This window comes from Denticeps clupeoides, chromosome 6 (assembly GCF_900700375.1).
Source record: "Denticeps clupeoides chromosome 6, fDenClu1.1, whole genome shotgun sequence".
NCBI lineage: Eukaryota > Metazoa > Chordata > Actinopteri > Clupeiformes > Denticipitidae > Denticeps > Denticeps clupeoides.
In genome coordinates this window covers 26,755-45,090 of record NC_041712.1, presented here as the reverse complement: position 1 = coordinate 45,090, position 18,336 = coordinate 26,755, and the positions used below count along the sequence as shown (strand labels likewise).

The window sequence follows — 18,336 nt, the reverse complement described above, 5'->3', positions numbered from 1 at the left end:
AAGCTTACCACTCCAACTTTTTGCCTTTTCTCCATCATAATTTGACAGTAAAGCGGAGTTTACACTCTTTGATATGTGTTCAAGCCCGTTTGGTTTAAAGTTCAAGATTTTCAAGCAGAGTTTGTGTACGGACAAACCAGCTGAAGAATGCCCAATCTTCTCTGATCTCAGAAGCTAAGAAGGCTTGGGCCTGGTTAGTACTTGGATGGGAGACTACCTGGGACTACCAGGTGCTGTAAGCTTTAACTATTGAAATTTTTTTAAAATGAAAGTATTTACATGGCTTTGTTAGCTTTTTTTACCTTTTCTCCATCATAATTTGACAGTAAAGCGGGAGTTTACACTCTTTGATATGTGTTCAAGCCCCTTTGGCTTAAAGTTCAAGATTTTCAAGCAGAGTTTGTGTATGGACAAACCAGCTGAAGAATGCCCAATCTTGTCTGATCTTAGAAGCTAAGAAGGCTTGGGCCTGGTTGGTACTTGGATGGGAGACTACCTGGGAATACCAGGTGCTGTAAGCTTTAACTATTGAAAAACTTTTAAAATGAAAGTATTTACATGGCTTTGTTAGCTTTTTTTGCCTTTTCTCCATCATAATTTGACAGTAAAGCGGGAGTTTTCACTCTTTGATATGTGTTCAAGCCCCTTTGGTTTAAAGTTCAAGATTTTCAAGCAGAGTTTGCTTACGGACATACCAGCTGAAGATTGCCCAATCTTGTCTGATCTCAGAAGCTAAGAAGGCTTGGGCCTGGTTAGTACTTGGATGGGAGACTATGTGGGAATGCCATGTGCTGTAAGCTTTAACTATTGTAAAACTTTTAAAATGAAAGTATTTACATTACTTTGTTAACTTTTTTTAAAAGTAAGTTAAGGGGTATTTTCTTTCTTTGATATGTTTTCCCGCCTTTTTTCTTTTTTTTTTTTTTTTTTTTTTTTAACCTCCCTTCAGGTTTCTTTGTCTGTGTGTGCTCTACAACGATCATTCACAGGCTTGGCTATGGAGTGGGGTGGAGCTGAATCGATTAGGTGGGGTTTTCCATCCCTCGGCCTTAAGGTGCTACGCACCCTGATGTCAGTTTAATATCTGATACGTCATATTAAGCGGATTTTTAGAACAGGGAGTCGGCAATAGGGCCTGCTCCATCCGCTCCATTCATCGACCCAGTATTGCATTGCCTCTAGAAGGTGTGCACTTTATTTGTTGTATTGCAAATAAAAGCTTACCACTCCAACTTTTTGCCTTTTCTCCATCATAATTTGACAGTAAAGCGGAGTTTACACTCTTTGATATGTGTTCAAGCCCGTTTGGTTTAAAGTTCAAGATTTTCAAGCAGAGTTTGTGTACGGACAAACCAGCTGAAGAATGCCCAATCTTGTCTGATCTCAGAAGCTAAGAAGGCTTGGGCCTGGTTAGTACTTGGATGGGAGACTACCTGGGAATACCAGGTGCTGTAAGCTTTAACTATTGAAAACTTTTTAAAATGAAAGTATTTACATGGCTTTGTTAGCTTTTTTTACCTTTTCTCCATCATAATTTGACAGTAAAGCGGGAGTTTACACTCTTTGATATGTGTTCAAGCCCCTTTGGCTTAAAGTTCAAGATTTTCAAGCAGAGTTTGTGTATGGACAAACCAGCTGAAGAATGCCCAATCTTGTCTGATCTCAGAAGCTAAGAAGGCTTGGGCCTGGTTGGTACTTGGATGGGAGACTACCTGGGAATACCAGGTGCTGTAAGCTTTAACTATTGAAAAACTTTTAAAATGAAAGTATTTACATGGCTTTGTTAGCTTTTTTTGCCTTTTCTCCATCATAATTTGACAGTAAAGCGGGAGTTTTCACTCTTTGATATGTGTTCAAGCCCCTTTGGTTTAAAGTTCAAGATTTTCAATCAGAGTTTGTGTACAGACAAACCAGCTGAAGAATGCCCAATCTTGTCTGATCTCAGAAGCTAAGAAGGCTTGGGCCTGGTTAGTACTTGGATGGTAGACTACCTGGGAATACCAGGTGCTGTAAGCTTTACCTATTGAAAAACTTTTAAAATGAAGTATTTACATGGCTTTGTTAGCTTTTTTTGCCTTTTCTCCATCATAATTTGACAGTAAAGCGGGAGTTTTCACTCTTTGATATGTGTTCAAGCCCATTTGGTTTAAAGTTCATTATTTTCAAGCAGAGTTTGTGTACAGACAAACCAGCTGAAGAATGCCCAATCTTGTCTGATCTCAGAAGCTAAGAAGGCTTGGGCCTGATTAGTACTTGGATGGGAGACTGCCTGGAATACCAGGTGCTGTAAGCTTTACCTATTGAAAAACTTTTAAAATGAAAGTATTTACATGGCTTTGTTTAGCTTTTTTTGCCTTTTCTCCATCATAATTTGACAGTAAAGCGGGAGTTTACACTCTTTGATATGTGTTCAAGCCCCTTTGGCTTAAAGTTCAAGATTTTCAAGCAGAGTTTGTGTATGGACAAACCAGCTGAAGAATGCCCAATCTTGTCTGATCTCAGAAGCTAAGAAGGCTTGGGCCTGGTTAGGTACTTGGATGGGAGACTACCTGGGAATACCAGGTGCTGTAAGCTTTAACTATTGAAAAACTTTTAAAATGAAAGTATTTACATGGCTTTGTTAGCTTTTTTTGCCTTTTCTCCATCATAATTTGACAGTAAAGCGGGAGTTTTCACTCTTTGATATGTGTTCAAGCCCCTTTGGTTTAAAGTTCAAGATTTTCAAGCAGAGTTTGCTTACGGACATACCAGCTGAAAATTGCCCAATCTTGTCTGATCTCAGAAGCTAAGAAGGCTTGGGCCTGGTTAGTACTTGGATGGGAGACTATGTGGGAATGCCATGTGCTGTAAGCTTTAACTATTGTAAAACTTTTAAAATGAAAGTATTTACATTACTTTGTTAACTTTTTTTAAAAGTAAGTTAAGGGGTATTTTCTTTCTTTGATATGTTTTCCCGCCTTTTTTCTTTTTTTTTTTTTTTTTTTTTTTTTTAACCTCCCTTCAGGTTTCTTTGTCTGTGTGTGCTCTACAACGATCATTCACAGGCTTGGCTATGGAGTGGGGTGGAGCTGAATCGATTAGGTGGGGTTTTCCAGCCCTCGGCCTTAAGGTGCTACGCACCCTGATGTCAGTTTAATATCTGATACGTCATATTAAGCGGATTTTTAGAACAGGGAGTCGGCAATAGGGCCTGCTCCATCCGCTCCATTCATCGACCCAGTATTGCATTGCCTCTAGAAGGTGTGCACTTTATTTGTTGTATTGCAAATAAAAGCTTACCACTCCAACTTTTTGCCTTTTCTCCATCATAATTTGACAGTAAAGCGGAGTTTACACTCTTTGATATGTGTTCAAGCCCGTTTGGTTTAAAGTTCAAGATTTTCAAGCAGAGTTTGTGTACGGACAAACCAGCTGAAGAATGCCCAATCTTGTCTGATCTCAGAAGCTAAGAAGGCTTGGGCCTGGTTAGTACTTGGATGGGAGACTACCTGGGACTACCAGGTGCTGTAAGCTTTAACTATTGAAATTTTTTTAAAATGAAAGTATTTACATGGCTTTGTTAGCTTTTTTTACCTTTTCTCCATCATAATTTGACAGTAAAGCGGGAGTTTACACTCTTTGATATGTGTTCAAGCCCCTTTGGCTTAAAGTTCAAGATTTTCAAGCAGAGTTTGTGTATGGACAAACCAGCTGAAGAATGCCCAATCTTGTCTGATCTTAGAAGCTAAGAAGGCTTGGGCCTGGTTGGTACTTGGATGGGAGACTACCTGGGAATACCAGGTGCTGTAAGCTTTAACTATTGAAAAACTTTTAAAATGAAAGTATTTACATGGCTTTGTTAGCTTTTTTTGCCTTTTCTCCATCATAATTTGACAGTAAAGCGGGAGTTTTCACTCTTTGATATGTGTTCAAGCCCCTTTGGTTTAAAGTTCAAGATTTTCAAGCAGAGTTTGCTTACGGACATACCAGCTGAAGATTGCCCAATCTTGTCTGATCTCAGAAGCTAAGAAGGCTTGGGCCTGGTTAGTACTTGGATGGGAGACTATGTGGGAATGCCATGTGCTGTAAGCTTTAACTATTGTAAAACTTTTAAAATGAAAGTATTTACATTACTTTGTTAACTTTTTTTAAAAGTAAGTTAAGGGGTATTTTCTTTCTTTGATATGTTTTCCCGCCTTTTTTCTTTTTTTTTTTTTTTTTTTTTTTTAACCTCCCTTCAGGTTTCTTTGTCTGTGTGTGCTCTACAACGATCATTCACAGGCTTGGCTATGGAGTGGGGTGGAGCTGAATCGATTAGGTGGGGTTTTCCATCCCTCGGCCTTAAGGTGCTACGCACCCTGATGTCAGTTTAATATCTGATACGTCATATTAAGCGGATTTTTAGAACAGGGAGTCGGCAATAGGGCCTGCTCCATCCGCTCCATTCATCGACCCAGTATTGCATTGCCTCTAGAAGGTGTGCACTTTATTTGTTGTATTGCAAATAAAAGCTTACCACTCCAACTTTTTGCCTTTTCTCCATCATAATTTGACAGTAAAGCGGAGTTTACACTCTTTGATATGTGTTCAAGCCCGTTTGGTTTAAAGTTCAAGATTTTCAAGCAGAGTTTGTGTACGGACAAACCAGCTGAAGAATGCCCAATCTTGTCTGATCTCAGAAGCTAAGAAGGCTTGGGCCTGGTTAGTACTTGGATGGGAGACTACCTGGGAATACCAGGTGCTGTAAGCTTTAACTATTGAAAAACTTTTAAAATGAAAGTATTTACATGGCTTTGTTAGCTTTTTTTACCTTTTCTCCATCATAATTTGACAGTAAAGCGGGAGTTTACACTCTTTGATATGTGTTCAAGCCCCTTTGGCTTAAAGTTCAAGATTTTCAAGCAGAGTTTGCTTACGGACATACCAGCTGAAGAATTGCCCAATCTTGTCTGATCTCAGAAGCTAAGAAGGCTTGGGCCTGGTTAGTACTTGGATGGGAGACTATGTGGGAATGCCATGTGCTGTAAGCTTTAACTATTGTAAAACTTTTAAAATGAAAGTATTTACATTACTTTGTTAACTTTTTTTAAAAGTAAGTTAAGGGGTATTTTCTTTCTTTGATATGTTTTCCCGCCTTTTTTCTTTTTTTTTTTTTTTTTTTTTTTTTTAACCTCCCTTCAGGTTTCTTTGTCTGTGTGTGCTCTACAACGATCATTCACAGGCTTGGCTATGGAGTGGGGTGGAGCTGAATCGATTAGGTGGGGTTTTCCATCCCTCGGCCTTAAGGTGCTACGCACCCTGATGTCAGTTTAATATCTGATACGTCATATTAAGCGGATTTTTAGAACAGGGAGTCGGCAATAGGGCCTGCTCCATCCGCTCCATTCATCGACCCAGTATTGCATTGCCTCTAGAAGGTGTGCACTTTATTTGTTGTATTGCAAATAAAAGCTTACCACTCCAACTTTTTGCCTTTTCTCCATCATAATTTGACAGTAAAGCGGAGTTTACACTCTTTGATATGTGTTCAAGCCCGTTTGGTTTAAAGTTCAAGATTTTCAAGCAGAGTTTGTGTACGGACAAACCAGCTGAAGAATGCCCAATCTTGTCTGATCTCAGAAGCTAAGAAGGCTTGGGCCTGGTTAGTACTTGGATGGGAGACTACCTGGGACTACCAGGTGCTGTAAGCTTTAACTATTGAAATTTTTTTAAAATGAAAGTATTTACATGGCTTTGTTAGCTTTTTTTACCTTTTCTCCATCATAATTTGACAGTAAAGCGGGAGTTTACACTCTTTGATATGTGTTCAAGCCCCTTTGGCTTAAAGTTCAAGATTTTCAAGCAGAGTTTGTGTATGGACAAACCAGCTGAAGAATGCCCAATCTTGTCTGATCTTAGAAGCTAAGAAGGCTTGGGCCTGGTTGGTACTTGGATGGGAGACTACCTGGGAATACCAGGTGCTGTAAGCTTTAACTATTGAAAAACTTTTAAAATGAAAGTATTTACATGGCTTTGTTAGCTTTTTTTGCCTTTTCTCCATCATAATTTGACAGTAAAGCGGGAGTTTTCACTCTTTGATATGTGTTCAAGCCCCTTTGGTTTAAAGTTCAAGATTTTCAAGCAGAGTTTGCTTACGGACATACCAGCTGAAAATTGCCCAATCTTGTCTGATCTCAGAAGCTAAGAAGGCTTGGGCCTGGTTAGTACTTGGATGGGAGACTATGTGGGAATGCCATGTGCTGTAAGCTTTAACTATTGTAAAACTTTTAAAATGAAAGTATTTACATTACTTTGTTAACTTTTTTTAAAAGTAAGTTAAGGGGTATTTTCTTTCTTTGATATGTTTTCCCGCCTTTTTTCTTTTTTTTTTTTTTTTTTTTTTTTAACCTCCCTTCAGGTTTCTTTGTCTGTGTGTGCTCTACAACGATCATTCACAGGCTTGGCTATGGAGTGGGGTGGAGCTGAATCGATTAGGTGGGGTTTTCCATCCCTCGGCCTTAAGGTGCTACGCACCCTGATGTCAGTTTAATATCTGATACGTCATATTAAGCGGATTTTTAGAACAGGGAGTCGGCAATAGGGCCTGCTCCATCCGCTCCATTCATCGACCCAGTATTGCATTGCCTCTAGAAGGTGTGCACTTTATTTGTTGTATTGCAAATAAAAGCTTACCACTCCAACTTTTTGCCTTTTCTCCATCATAATTTGACAGTAAAGCGGAGTTTACACTCTTTGATATGTGTTCAAGCCCGTTTGGTTTAAAGTTCAAGATTTTCAAGCAGAGTTTGTGTACGGACAAACCAGCTGAAGAATGCCCAATCTTGTCTGATCTCAGAAGCTAAGAAGGCTTGGGCCTGGTTAGTACTTGGATGGGAGACTACCTGGGAATACCAGGTGCTGTAAGCTTTAACTATTGAAAAACTTTTAAAATGAAAGTATTTACATGGCTTTGTTAGCTTTTTTTGCCTTTTCTCCATCATAATTTGACAGTAAAGCGGGAGTTTTCACTCTTTGATATGTGTTCAAGCCCCTTTGGTTTAAAGTTCAAGATTTTCAAGCAGAGTTTGCTTACGGACATACCAGCTGAAGATTGCCCAATCTTGTCTGATCTCAGAAGCTAAGAAGGCTTGGGCCTGGTTAGTACTTGGATGGGAGACTATGTGGGAATGCCATGTGCTGTAAGCTTTAACTATTGTAAAACTTTTAAAATGAAAGTATTTACATTACTTTGTTAACTTTTTTTAAAAGTAAGTTAAGGGGTATTTTCTTTCTTTGATATGTTTTCCCGCCTTTTTTCTTTTTTTTTTTTTTTTTTTTTTTTTTTAACCTCCCTTCAGGTTTCTTTGTCTGTGTGTGCTCTACAACGATCATTCACAGGCTTGGCTATGGAGTGGGGTGGAGCTGAATCGATTAGGTGGGGTTTTCCATCCCTCGGCCTTAAGGTGCTACGCACCCTGATGTCAGTTTAATATCTGATACGTCATATTAAGCGGATTTTTAGAACAGGGAGTCGGCAATAGGGCCTGCTCCATCCGCTCCATTCATCGACCCAGTATTGCATTGCCTCTAGAAGGTGTGCACTTTATTTGTTGTATTGCAAATAAAAGCTTACCACTCCAACTTTTTGCCTTTTCTCCATCATAATTTGACAGTAAAGCGGAGTTTACACTCTTTGATATGTGTTCAAGCCCGTTTGGTTTAAAGTTCAAGATTTTCAAGCAGAGTTTGTGTACGGACAAACCAGCTGAAGAATGCCCAATCTTGTCTGATCTCAGAAGCTAAGAAGGCTTGGGCCTGGTTAGTACTTGGATGGGAGACTACCTGGGACTACCAGGTGCTGTAAGCTTTAACTATTGAAATTTTTTTAAAATGAAAGTATTTACATGGCTTTGTTAGCTTTTTTTACCTTTTCTCCATCATAATTTGACAGTAAAGCGGGAGTTTACACTCTTTGATATGTGTTCAAGCCCCTTTGGCTTAAAGTTCAAGATTTTCAAGCAGAGTTTGTGTATGGACAAACCAGCTGAAGAATGCCCAATCTTGTCTGATCTTAGAAGCTAAGAAGGCTTGGGCCTGGTTGGTACTTGGATGGGAGACTACCTGGGAATACCAGGTGCTGTAAGCTTTAACTATTGAAAAACTTTTAAAATGAAAGTATTTACATGGCTTTGTTAGCTTTTTTTGCCTTTTCTCCATCATAATTTGACAGTAAAGCGGGAGTTTTCACTCTTTGATATGTGTTCAAGCCCCTTTGGTTTAAAGTTCAAGATTTTCAAGCAGAGTTTGCTTACGGACATACCAGCTGAAAATTGCCCAATCTTGTCTGATCTCAGAAGCTAAGAAGGCTTGGGCCTGGTTAGTACTTGGATGGGAGACTATGTGGGAATGCCATGTGCTGTAAGCTTTAACTATTGTAAAACTTTTAAAATGAAAGTATTTACATTACTTTGTTAACTTTTTTTAAAAGTAAGTTAAGGGGTATTTTCTTTCTTTGATATGTTTTCCCGCCTTTTTTCTTTTTTTTTTTTTTTTTTTTTTTTTAACCTCCCTTCAGGTTTCTTTGTCTGTGTGTGCTCTACAACGATCATTCACAGGCTTGGCTATGGAGTGGGGTGGAGCTGAATCGATTAGGTGGGGTTTTCCATCCCTCGGCCTTAAGGTGCTACGCACCCTGATGTCAGTTTAATATCTGATACGTCATATTAAGCGGATTTTTAGAACAGGGAGTCGGCAATAGGGCCTGCTCCATCCGCTCCATTCATCGACCCAGTATTGCATTGCCTCTAGAAGGTGTGCACTTTATTTGTTGTATTGCAAATAAAAGCTTACCACTCCAACTTTTTGCCTTTTCTCCATCATAATTTGACAGTAAAGCGGAGTTTACACTCTTTGATATGTGTTCAAGCCCGTTTGGTTTAAAGTTCAAGATTTTCAAGCAGAGTTTGTGTACGGACAAACCAGCTGAAGAATGCCCAATCTTGTCTGATCTCAGAAGCTAAGAAGGCTTGGGCCTGGTTAGTACTTGGATGGGAGACTACCTGGGACTACCAGGTGCTGTAAGCTTTAACTATTGAAATTTTTTTAAAATGAAAGTATTTACATGGCTTTGTTAGCTTTTTTTACCTTTTCTCCATCATAATTTGACAGTAAAGCGGGAGTTTACACTCTTTGATATGTGTTCAAGCCCCTTTGGCTTAAAGTTCAAGATTTTCAAGCAGAGTTTGTGTATGGACAAACCAGCTGAAGAATGCCCAATCTTGTCTGATCTTAGAAGCTAAGAAGGCTTGGGCCTGGTTGGTACTTGGATGGGAGACTACCTGGGAATACCAGGTGCTGTAAGCTTTAACTATTGAAAAACTTTTAAAATGAAAGTATTTACATGGCTTTGTTAGCTTTTTTTGCCTTTTCTCCATCATAATTTGACAGTAAAGCGGGAGTTTTCACTCTTTGATATGTGTTCAAGCCCCTTTGGTTTAAAGTTCAAGATTTTCAAGCAGAGTTTGCTTACGGACATACCAGCTGAAGATTGCCCAATCTTGTCTGATCTCAGAAGCTAAGAAGGCTTGGGCCTGGTTAGTACTTGGATGGGAGACTATGTGGGAATGCCATGTGCTGTAAGCTTTAACTATTGTAAAACTTTTAAAATGAAAGTATTTACATTACTTTGTTAACTTTTTTTAAAAGTAAGTTAAGGGGTATTTTCTTTCTTTGATATGTTTTCCCGCCTTTTTTCTTTTTTTTTTTTTTTTTTTTTTTTTTAACCTCCCTTCAGGTTTCTTTGTCTGTGTGTGCTCTACAACGATCATTCACAGGCTTGGCTATGGAGTGGGGTGGAGCTGAATCGATTAGGTGGGGTTTTCCATCCCTCGGCCTTAAGGTGCTACGCACCCTGATGTCAGTTTAATATCTGATACGTCATATTAAGCGGATTTTTAGAACAGGGAGTCGGCAATAGGGCCTGCTCCATCCGCTCCATTCATCGACCCAGTATTGCATTGCCTCTAGAAGGTGTGCACTTTATTTGTTGTATTGCAAATAAAAGCTTACCACTCCAACTTTTTGCCTTTTCTCCATCATAATTTGACAGTAAAGCGGAGTTTACACTCTTTGATATGTGTTCAAGCCCGTTTGGTTTAAAGTTCAAGATTTTCAAGCAGAGTTTGTGTACGGACAAACCAGCTGAAGAATGCCCAATCTTGTCTGATCTCAGAAGCTAAGAAGGCTTGGGCCTGGTTAGTACTTGGATGGGAGACTACCTGGGACTACCAGGTGCTGTAAGCTTTAACTATTGAAAATTTTTTAAAATGAAAGTATTTACATGGCTTTGTTAGCTTTTTTTACCTTTTCTCCATCATAATTTGACAGTAAAGCGGGAGTTTACACTCTTTGATATGTGTTCAAGCCCCTTTGGCTTAAAGTTCAAGATTTTCAAGCAGAGTTTGTGTATGGACAAACCAGCTGAAGAATGCCCAATCTTGTCTGATCTTAGAAGCTAAGAAGGCTTGGGCCTGGTTGGTACTTGGATGGGAGACTACCTGGGAATACCAGGTGCTGTAAGCTTTAACTATTGAAAAACTTTTAAAATGAAAGTATTTACATGGCTTTGTTAGCTTTTTTTGCCTTTTCTCCATCAGTAGTAATAATTATATACTTTATGTCAAAAATGATTGATGACATATCTGTATGAGGAAAAAGCGCGTTATTTATGACCATCTACCCTTCTACATTCTCCCCTTCTCCACTGGACACTGGACACTGTGCGCGTAATTTATGGCCTTCTCCCTTTCAGCCTTCTCCACCGGACACCCTGCGCGTAATTTATGACCTCCTTCCCTTCTCCCTGACCCTTCTCTAACCCAACCCATACATATGGCTAATGTGTTGTGTGTGTGTGTGTGTGTTTACCACGGTTGCATAGGATAATAAAAGAGGCGTAGGATGTCTCTGAACAGAGTACAACAGATTCTGTTACAATGGGGAGCCCGCTTGGTGCAGCTATGAAGAGACGTATTACGCCTACGCCTGTTACAAACAGGATAGTTTGTGATACACCATTTGCGCCAAAAAGGAGAAGGCCACGATCCTTGGTGAGTTTTCTTCAGAACCCTGGTGGCTGTGAAGAATACGAATGGATGTTATCCGATGGACGTGTCGGCGGTTATATTTTTGACAAGAAGGAGCGTCATGTGAGACTGTACTCGGTGGACACGGACCAGGAGTATACACCGGACGACCAATTGTGTGTGTCGTTTTATGCTGAAGACTGGTGTTTGTTCAAGAATAACGGGTGGAAAAAGATTGAAGATGTAAATACGGGTCCTTTCTACATATCGTGGACCGGTGCTACGGATCAAAACCACTACTACATGTGTGGTGGATGTCAAGAGCAGAAATCAGAGTCTTACATTTACGTGTGTAGTGGTAAGAATGTCAGTCGTGTGGTGCCAGACGGTGAACGCCGTGTGTATGGATCGCCAAAGGATGTGAAAGTGATGTACCCGTGGTGTGATGCGGCCATACTCCACAACGTCTTCAAGAAGATTGACAGATTGTTTAAATGGAGCGAGATTTTGGCCGGATACAACGAAATCAGGGTGTGTCTTTTTCATGGGGAGGCGGAGTGTGACAATGCCACGTCACACCCTGAACCACCCCCCCACACCGGCTAACCATTAAAAAGCAGAACAGGACCTCAGACCCCTAACACAATCTGGGTGATCACAGGTTCTGTTAAGTCATGGCTGTTAGACTGAATGGTGCTGCTGATGCTGTTGAAGACTGTTGTTGGATCGACAAACTGGGTGACAGTCTGGGGTTGCAGAATTTGACATACATGCCTGGACCATTGGTAGACATCCCGTCGTTGCAAACCTCTGATGAGAAGCCACCACCGGCTGCGACACATGTAAGCGATGTCTCAAACCCATGGGATGGCGACGAATTGACATGTTCCACACTAAAAGCTTTTAAAACCATAAAGTTTTGCGTGTGCAGAATCCTTCAAAACATTATCGGACGACTGCTGCGGGAAACCTGTTATGGATGCATGGTGGACCATCCGAGTCAGACCCAACACCCGTGTCTCTATGAGCCGGAGGGATATTTCTACATTACCAACATGGACAAGATAAAGCAGAGACTTTTCCAGCCTGAGACACACCACCTCATCACAAACGTTCTAACAGCGAGCGGCCTCTATGTACATCCTCAGAAAATCAACGGTGCTGTGGGGGCGCTGGCCTACGAATTAGAAGATGAACCTTTCTTTTTCCAGAGGCTGGATCAGATGACTGAGAGGCTTGCTGACTCACAAAGTGCTGATGTAATTTATGAAGCGCTAAAGAGCTGGGGTGAGAAGACTGTTCTGTAAACATGGGTTTCAGTCTGTCAAAAGATTTGTTAAATCTGAAAATGTCATGATGAATGTTTATACCTTATTGAGAGAGATTTAGACGTATGTGTGAAATTTTTACATTACCTCGACAACGCATAATTTGAAAATAAATAATGTGTGACCAAAATAGAATGTGTCATTATTTCACGAAGCAACCATCATGACTGACCTTTTAAAAAAATACTACTATACGCCAGACAGCGAGGGCTCCTTCGGTGGTAAAACAAGGTTAAAAGATGCCGTGTTTAAAAATACAGGGGTCAGGTTGTCTAATAAGACGGTTTCTGACTGGTTATCAGGGGAGGATGCATACACGTTACACAAACCAGCGCGTTTAAAATACAAGCGGAATAGAGTCGTGGTGTATGGTATAGACAAACAATTCCAAGCAGATCTTGTTGACATGTCTATGTATTCAAAGGAAAACGATGGTTATAAATTCATGTTAACGTGTATAGATGTTTTTAGTAAACATGCGTGGGCTCGTATTTTAAAAAACAAGACCAGAGCTGAGGTGACTAGAGCATTTGAAACTATTCTAAAGGAAGGACGAGTACCTCAAAAATTACAGACCGATCGAGGAAAGGAGTTTTTCAACAAAGGATTTCAAAATCTAATGAGAAAACACAGCATCACCCATTTTGCCACAGGTAGCGAATTAAAGGCAAGCGTTATCGAACGTTTTAACAGGACTATTAAGGGTAGAATGTGGCGATATCTGACATCGGTCAATTCTAAAAGGTATATAGACGTACTTCCTGATTTAATAAAATCATACAATGCAAGCTACCATCGTAGCATTAAAATGAAACCTGCACAGGTCTGCTCTACAAATGAAGCACGAGTGTTTCAGTCATTGTACGGTGTGAACGATGCGAAGCAGAAAAATGTTACGTTCAATTACAAAACAGGCGACGTTGTAAGAATTTCTAAAGCAAGAGGTGCATTCACAAAAGGATATGAACAAAACTTCACAGATGAATTCTTTACTATATCAGCATGTATCCCGCGTAATCCACCGGTCTACAAATTGGTAGATTATGACGGCGATATAATAGACGGTACCTTTTATGAAGAAGAATTGCAAAAGATCAAACTAATCAGTAATAAACCGTTTAAAGTTGAGAAAATTTTGGAAAGGAAGAACATGGGGAAAAGACGCATGGTCTTTGTGAAGTGGTTGGGGTGGCCTGAAAAATTTAACTCATGGGTTGATGAAAAAGACGTAGTAGATGTTTAAATAGTTTGTTCCAGAATCAGTCTTTCATTCACGATAAAACAACGCCATGGGGGACGAAGGCTTTTATGTAACCCTGCCGTGTAATGCCTCACAGAGCGTATATCCTGATAATACCATATCAAAGTATAGGACCAAACTCGCGAAACCTATTATTTTAAAGGGCGATTGGGAAGTAGCGCTGATTGAATTCCAGTACCCGCGATCATGGCCGACTTTTGGAGAGGATGACAAAATCATCTTTTTGACTAATAATATAACAGGGGAGAGATTGGATGTTACAATACGCGTAGGTTATTACACAAGCATTACAGACATAGTCAAAGAGATAAGCGGCTATACCAGGGTACACGGCGTTACATTTGGTTATGATGACCTTATTAATAAGGTTTATGTCTATTCGAACAAACCTGTCACCATAGCGATATCAGGCAAGCTTAGGATTATTTTAGGATTTAAGAATAACGAATTTTTTGACGCAAGCATTACTGTGGATCCGTTGAGTCGAGCATATGCATCATATCCGGCCGACCTGTATGGTGGCGAATATAGCCTTTTTGTCTATACAGACTTTATAGAATATCAGGCGGTGGGTGACTATTTTGTACCCCTTCTACGATGTGTACATATAACCGGGAAAAACAAAGAGTTTGTCACAGTCAAGTATGACAGAGCGCACTACGTACGTGTTTCGAAATCACACATCAGCGATATAGCTGTAGAAGTGAAATCAGATCAGAATTGTGTCATACCATTTAAGTACGGCAAGGTGGTTACAAAACTACACTTCAGACCCACGAAGCAATCTCAAAGAATTTGAGAAACTATGAAGGCTTTTAATCCGTACACGATAGACCCTCATCGTTATGTGACGTATTATCAAAACCAAGCTGGGGGTGGGATTCCAGGTTTTTATGGCGCCCCTTCCATGTACGGCGCAGGGCTTGGCGGTATTTTCCGAGGTCTTTTCCGAATGGCACTACCGCTATTGAAAAAAGGTTTCGCTATAGCAAAACCCCATCTAAAATCGGCGGCAAAGAACATTGTTACCGATGTAGTAACGAATGTCATGAGACCTAGACAAAATGATGTTGGACAAGATGGTTCAGGTATGATGGTAATGAACAGGCGATATGAACACAAACCACCGGGTGTAAAACGAATCACACATGGCAAGAAAAGCAAAGTAAAGAAGAAACAAAACTCAGTGTCTAAAAGAAACTCGAGGGGTAAACAACGCATGCATGAGTATCGGACTAAAAGAAATTTAAAAAACATCTTTTAGTCATGGCGTTAATACACGGGATGTCCGATGAATGCGTAAAGTCAGAGTTGGATTTGTTTACAGTCCCCATGACGCAGTTGTCTATAGAAAAAAGTACATACATCGAAGTGCCGCCTATCTCGGCACTGACTGACTCGGCACCCCTGGAGTTTTTCATAGCTGGAAACGGTGAAGACTATATTGATTTAAACAATACACTTTTATACACAAGACTCAAGATCACTAAACCGGACGGCACCGATGTAGATGAGGGTGCACCAGTCGGCTTGGTTAATTACCCCGGAGCTACAATATTTTCACAGGTCGACGTATCCCTGGGGGATCGGCTGATCTCACAGAGTTCAAATACTTACCCGTACAGAAGTATTCTTGAATGTTTGATAAATTATGACCGTCATGCGTTAGAAACGCTTTTCTCAGCGGGCCTATTTTACAAGGACACTGCGGGTCATATGGATACTGCGGATCCGGCTGGAGCAAACCGGGGGTTGAACAAGAGGGCCGCATTCACTAATGCTAGTAGCGTTGTTGAATTATTATCTCCCATACACAGCGATATCTTTTTTCAAGAAAAACTCATGTTGAACGGCGTTGATATAAAAATTCGATTAACACGTGCTAAAGATGAATTTTGCTTAATGCGCAGTGACAATTTGGGTTATAAAATAAACATACTGGCAGCGTCCATGTTTGTTAAAAAGGTTTCAGTGTCACCAGCTGTCAGGTTGGGACACGCGCAGGCATTACTCACAGCAACAGCTAAATACCCTATCGACAGGGTATACTTAAAAAATTTCTCCGTGCCCGCCGGAACACGCGTCGCTAATCAGGAAAACCTGTTTTTGGGGACACTACCAAAAGCCATTGTGATTGGGATGGTTGATAATGACGCATTTTCAGGATCTTATGCTAAAAACCCTTTTGCATTCAAACATTATGATTTAGAATTCCTAGCAGTGTATGTGGACGGACAGCAATTCCCAGCCAAGCCGTTTCAACCACAGTACATAGAAGGTTCTGCTATAAGAGAGTTTTATCAGTTGGCGTTATCAACCGGCAGACATCTAAAAAATCGGGCATTGTCTATCGACAGAGAGGATTTCTTGAACGGTTACACACTCTACGCTTTTAACCTCACGCCGGACGAAGAATGCAGCCAACACATGTCGTTAATTAGATCAGGGAACATCAGATTGGAAATGCGTTTTAGACAACCGCTTCGAAACACTATCAATTTAATAGTTTACGCTATATTTGATAGCATGATTGAAGTGTCCAATCGCAGGCAGATTCTTGTGGACCACTACTGAATTAATGAACACCGTACAACTATTAAATATTATGGACAAAATCTCCACAAACACGTGTTTTTTAGGCGTACTACCGTCCGACCAATTACCCAAAAGACCTGTGGCAACATTACCAGCATCTGTGATAATTAACACACACAGTTCGGACCAACCGGGTGAACACTGGTTAGCTGTGTACATAACTGAAGACCGCGTCGGTTGTTTTTTTGACAGTTTTGGAAACAGGCCAGACAGCAAGATGTTTCCGTCAACCGTCTATAAATTTCTAAAAACTACATGTTACAATGTACAATTTTCAAATAAACAGGTTCAGGATTTATCATCGGTTACGTGCGGCGAACACTGTGTATTCTTTCTCTACCACATGTCAAAGGGTTTGAGCTATGAAGATGTTTTATCTAAATATTCCAACGACTTGACTAAAAATGATAAAAAGGTCTCGCTATTTGTGAAAAAACTACACCCGCATGTCTATAATTGTGATATGTTTAAAAACTCTCAATGTATACAATCTGGTGAGGTGTTTATGAAAAAATCTTATTCTAAATAAATGAGTCGAAAAACAAATATATGTATCATCAAGTTTGTTTATTGTCATCGCATGTTCAAACACGTTTTAAACAAGACTGTATACACTTTTTAAAAATGTAACCATGCGCTTGTATCTAAACGTGGCGATGAAAACACGGGTGGTTCTGAATCACCATCATCATCACGGGTGGTAAAAGTCTTGTTAATGTTTTTAAATGAATTGACCTCATCTTTAACACGTCTGTTTGGAACCGTAGAAAGAGGTATGTTCAACATTGCTATAGCACTCAGGAATTCACGCCACCCCTTGGGTCTCCTATGAGGATTCATAGATTGAGGCGTGGTAACGTTCTTAACCAAATCGAAAATGTGAGATCCTGGAATGATCGTACCATTGAAAACAAATTCGCCATCTCTACCCCATGCAGCAACTCCCTGTGATTTCATCATTTTTTCTAATATATACCGGACATTCCTTTTACTTCTCTGCGGTACATTTTGTAAAACCTCTTTAACCGTAGCGTCGTCATCAACGGTCGCTGCTTCTGTGGGTGATGTCTGTACATTTTCAGATGCCTGTGGTAGGTTAAGCGTTATCGATTTAGTCTCATGATCACCCTGCTTAACCACCGATATATACCTCTGCAAGAGTGTCGAGTATAATTTGGCTTTTTCATAATCCCCCAAATCAGTTCTGTCCAAAACACTTTTTATCGATGCATCCAAATCATTTTCCGCGCGTTGTCTCAGAGGTATAGGTGCACCATCGTTTTTTAACCTGTCCAGCTGTCGCTGGGGTACCAAATACATCCTTTCAGCGTGTTCCATTAGCCCCCCTGTCTTGACGCTATTAGACTACTTATAAAGGGAACTGCGACGCTTAACAGAGGTAAAAGGAACCCGCCCTCTTGATTGATCACATATTTCTTTCTTAACACACCAATTTTTTTACCGGCTATGAATTTTATAGCTTTTTTCTTTTTTTCCAACTTTTTATATTGTGACTTTGTCAATGGTATTGTACCGCTGAGCACATTCAAAACCACTTCGCATAAGGTTAGAATCAACTCATTCGAAGATTCTTGTAAAATGAGACGTCTCTGTATCGGCTTAGCCTTAAGTAAGAGTTTTAGAAGCGGCAGATTTCTATAAAGACGATTAGACATGTCAGCGTCTAAACTCTTTTTTTCTGAACATAGACCACCGGATACTCTGAAAGCAGATCCGTTCTGAGACGAAGTGTGTCAGGTGTTCTAGATTTATAATCAATCATGAGGTAGCCAAAGGGTTTTTCAGTAGCGTTTTTAAAACATTCAAGGAAGAATTTGGTATTACCCGGATACATCTGTCTCGCTAATACAGCAATCTGTGTATTGTCTCTTGGGTTTTTGAAAAGTATTAGGTAATTTGTGTTTAAACTGATTGTTCTGCTGGATTTCCCCTGAAAAAACAAATTCTGAACCATGTAGATAGCGCTGAGATTTCTATGATGCACGTATTGTGTAAACACTTTTTCAACCTGCTTATTGCCACTCGCAACATCCATTAAGTCATCGATAATTAATAGCGATGGTTTGGTCGGCGGCAAGAGTTGGTCGTC

At 40.1% G+C, this 18,336-nt stretch overlaps 16 pseudogenes; all 16 read left to right on the top strand.

Moving 5' to 3' along the window:
- Positions 1-402: 402 nt before the first annotated feature.
- Positions 403-521, top strand: LOC114793274 (uncharacterized; annotated as a pseudogene).
- Positions 522-681: 160 nt separating this feature from the next.
- Positions 682-800, top strand: LOC114793202 (uncharacterized; annotated as a pseudogene).
- A 539-nt stretch (positions 801-1,339) lies between these two features.
- Positions 1,340-1,458, top strand: LOC114793235 (uncharacterized; annotated as a pseudogene).
- A 1,276-nt stretch (positions 1,459-2,734) lies between these two features.
- On the top strand, positions 2,735-2,853 carry LOC114793250 (uncharacterized; annotated as a pseudogene).
- An 820-nt stretch (positions 2,854-3,673) lies between these two features.
- On the top strand, positions 3,674-3,792 carry LOC114793273 (uncharacterized; annotated as a pseudogene).
- A 160-nt stretch (positions 3,793-3,952) lies between these two features.
- On the top strand, positions 3,953-4,071 carry LOC114793284 (uncharacterized; annotated as a pseudogene).
- A 539-nt stretch (positions 4,072-4,610) lies between these two features.
- Positions 4,611-4,729, top strand: LOC114793223 (uncharacterized; annotated as a pseudogene).
- A 1,100-nt stretch (positions 4,730-5,829) lies between these two features.
- Positions 5,830-5,948, top strand: LOC114793272 (uncharacterized; annotated as a pseudogene).
- Positions 5,949-6,108: 160 nt separating this feature from the next.
- Positions 6,109-6,227, top strand: LOC114793249 (uncharacterized; annotated as a pseudogene).
- Positions 6,228-6,766: 539 nt separating this feature from the next.
- Positions 6,767-6,885, top strand: LOC114793214 (uncharacterized; annotated as a pseudogene).
- Positions 6,886-7,045: 160 nt separating this feature from the next.
- Positions 7,046-7,164, top strand: LOC114793283 (uncharacterized; annotated as a pseudogene).
- An 821-nt stretch (positions 7,165-7,985) lies between these two features.
- On the top strand, positions 7,986-8,104 carry LOC114793271 (uncharacterized; annotated as a pseudogene).
- A 160-nt stretch (positions 8,105-8,264) lies between these two features.
- Positions 8,265-8,383, top strand: LOC114793248 (uncharacterized; annotated as a pseudogene).
- Positions 8,384-9,202: 819 nt separating this feature from the next.
- LOC114793270 (uncharacterized) lies at positions 9,203-9,321 on the top strand (annotated as a pseudogene).
- A 160-nt stretch (positions 9,322-9,481) lies between these two features.
- Positions 9,482-9,600, top strand: LOC114793282 (uncharacterized; annotated as a pseudogene).
- An 820-nt stretch (positions 9,601-10,420) lies between these two features.
- LOC114793269 (uncharacterized) lies at positions 10,421-10,539 on the top strand (annotated as a pseudogene).
- Positions 10,540-18,336: the final 7,797 nt, after the last annotated feature.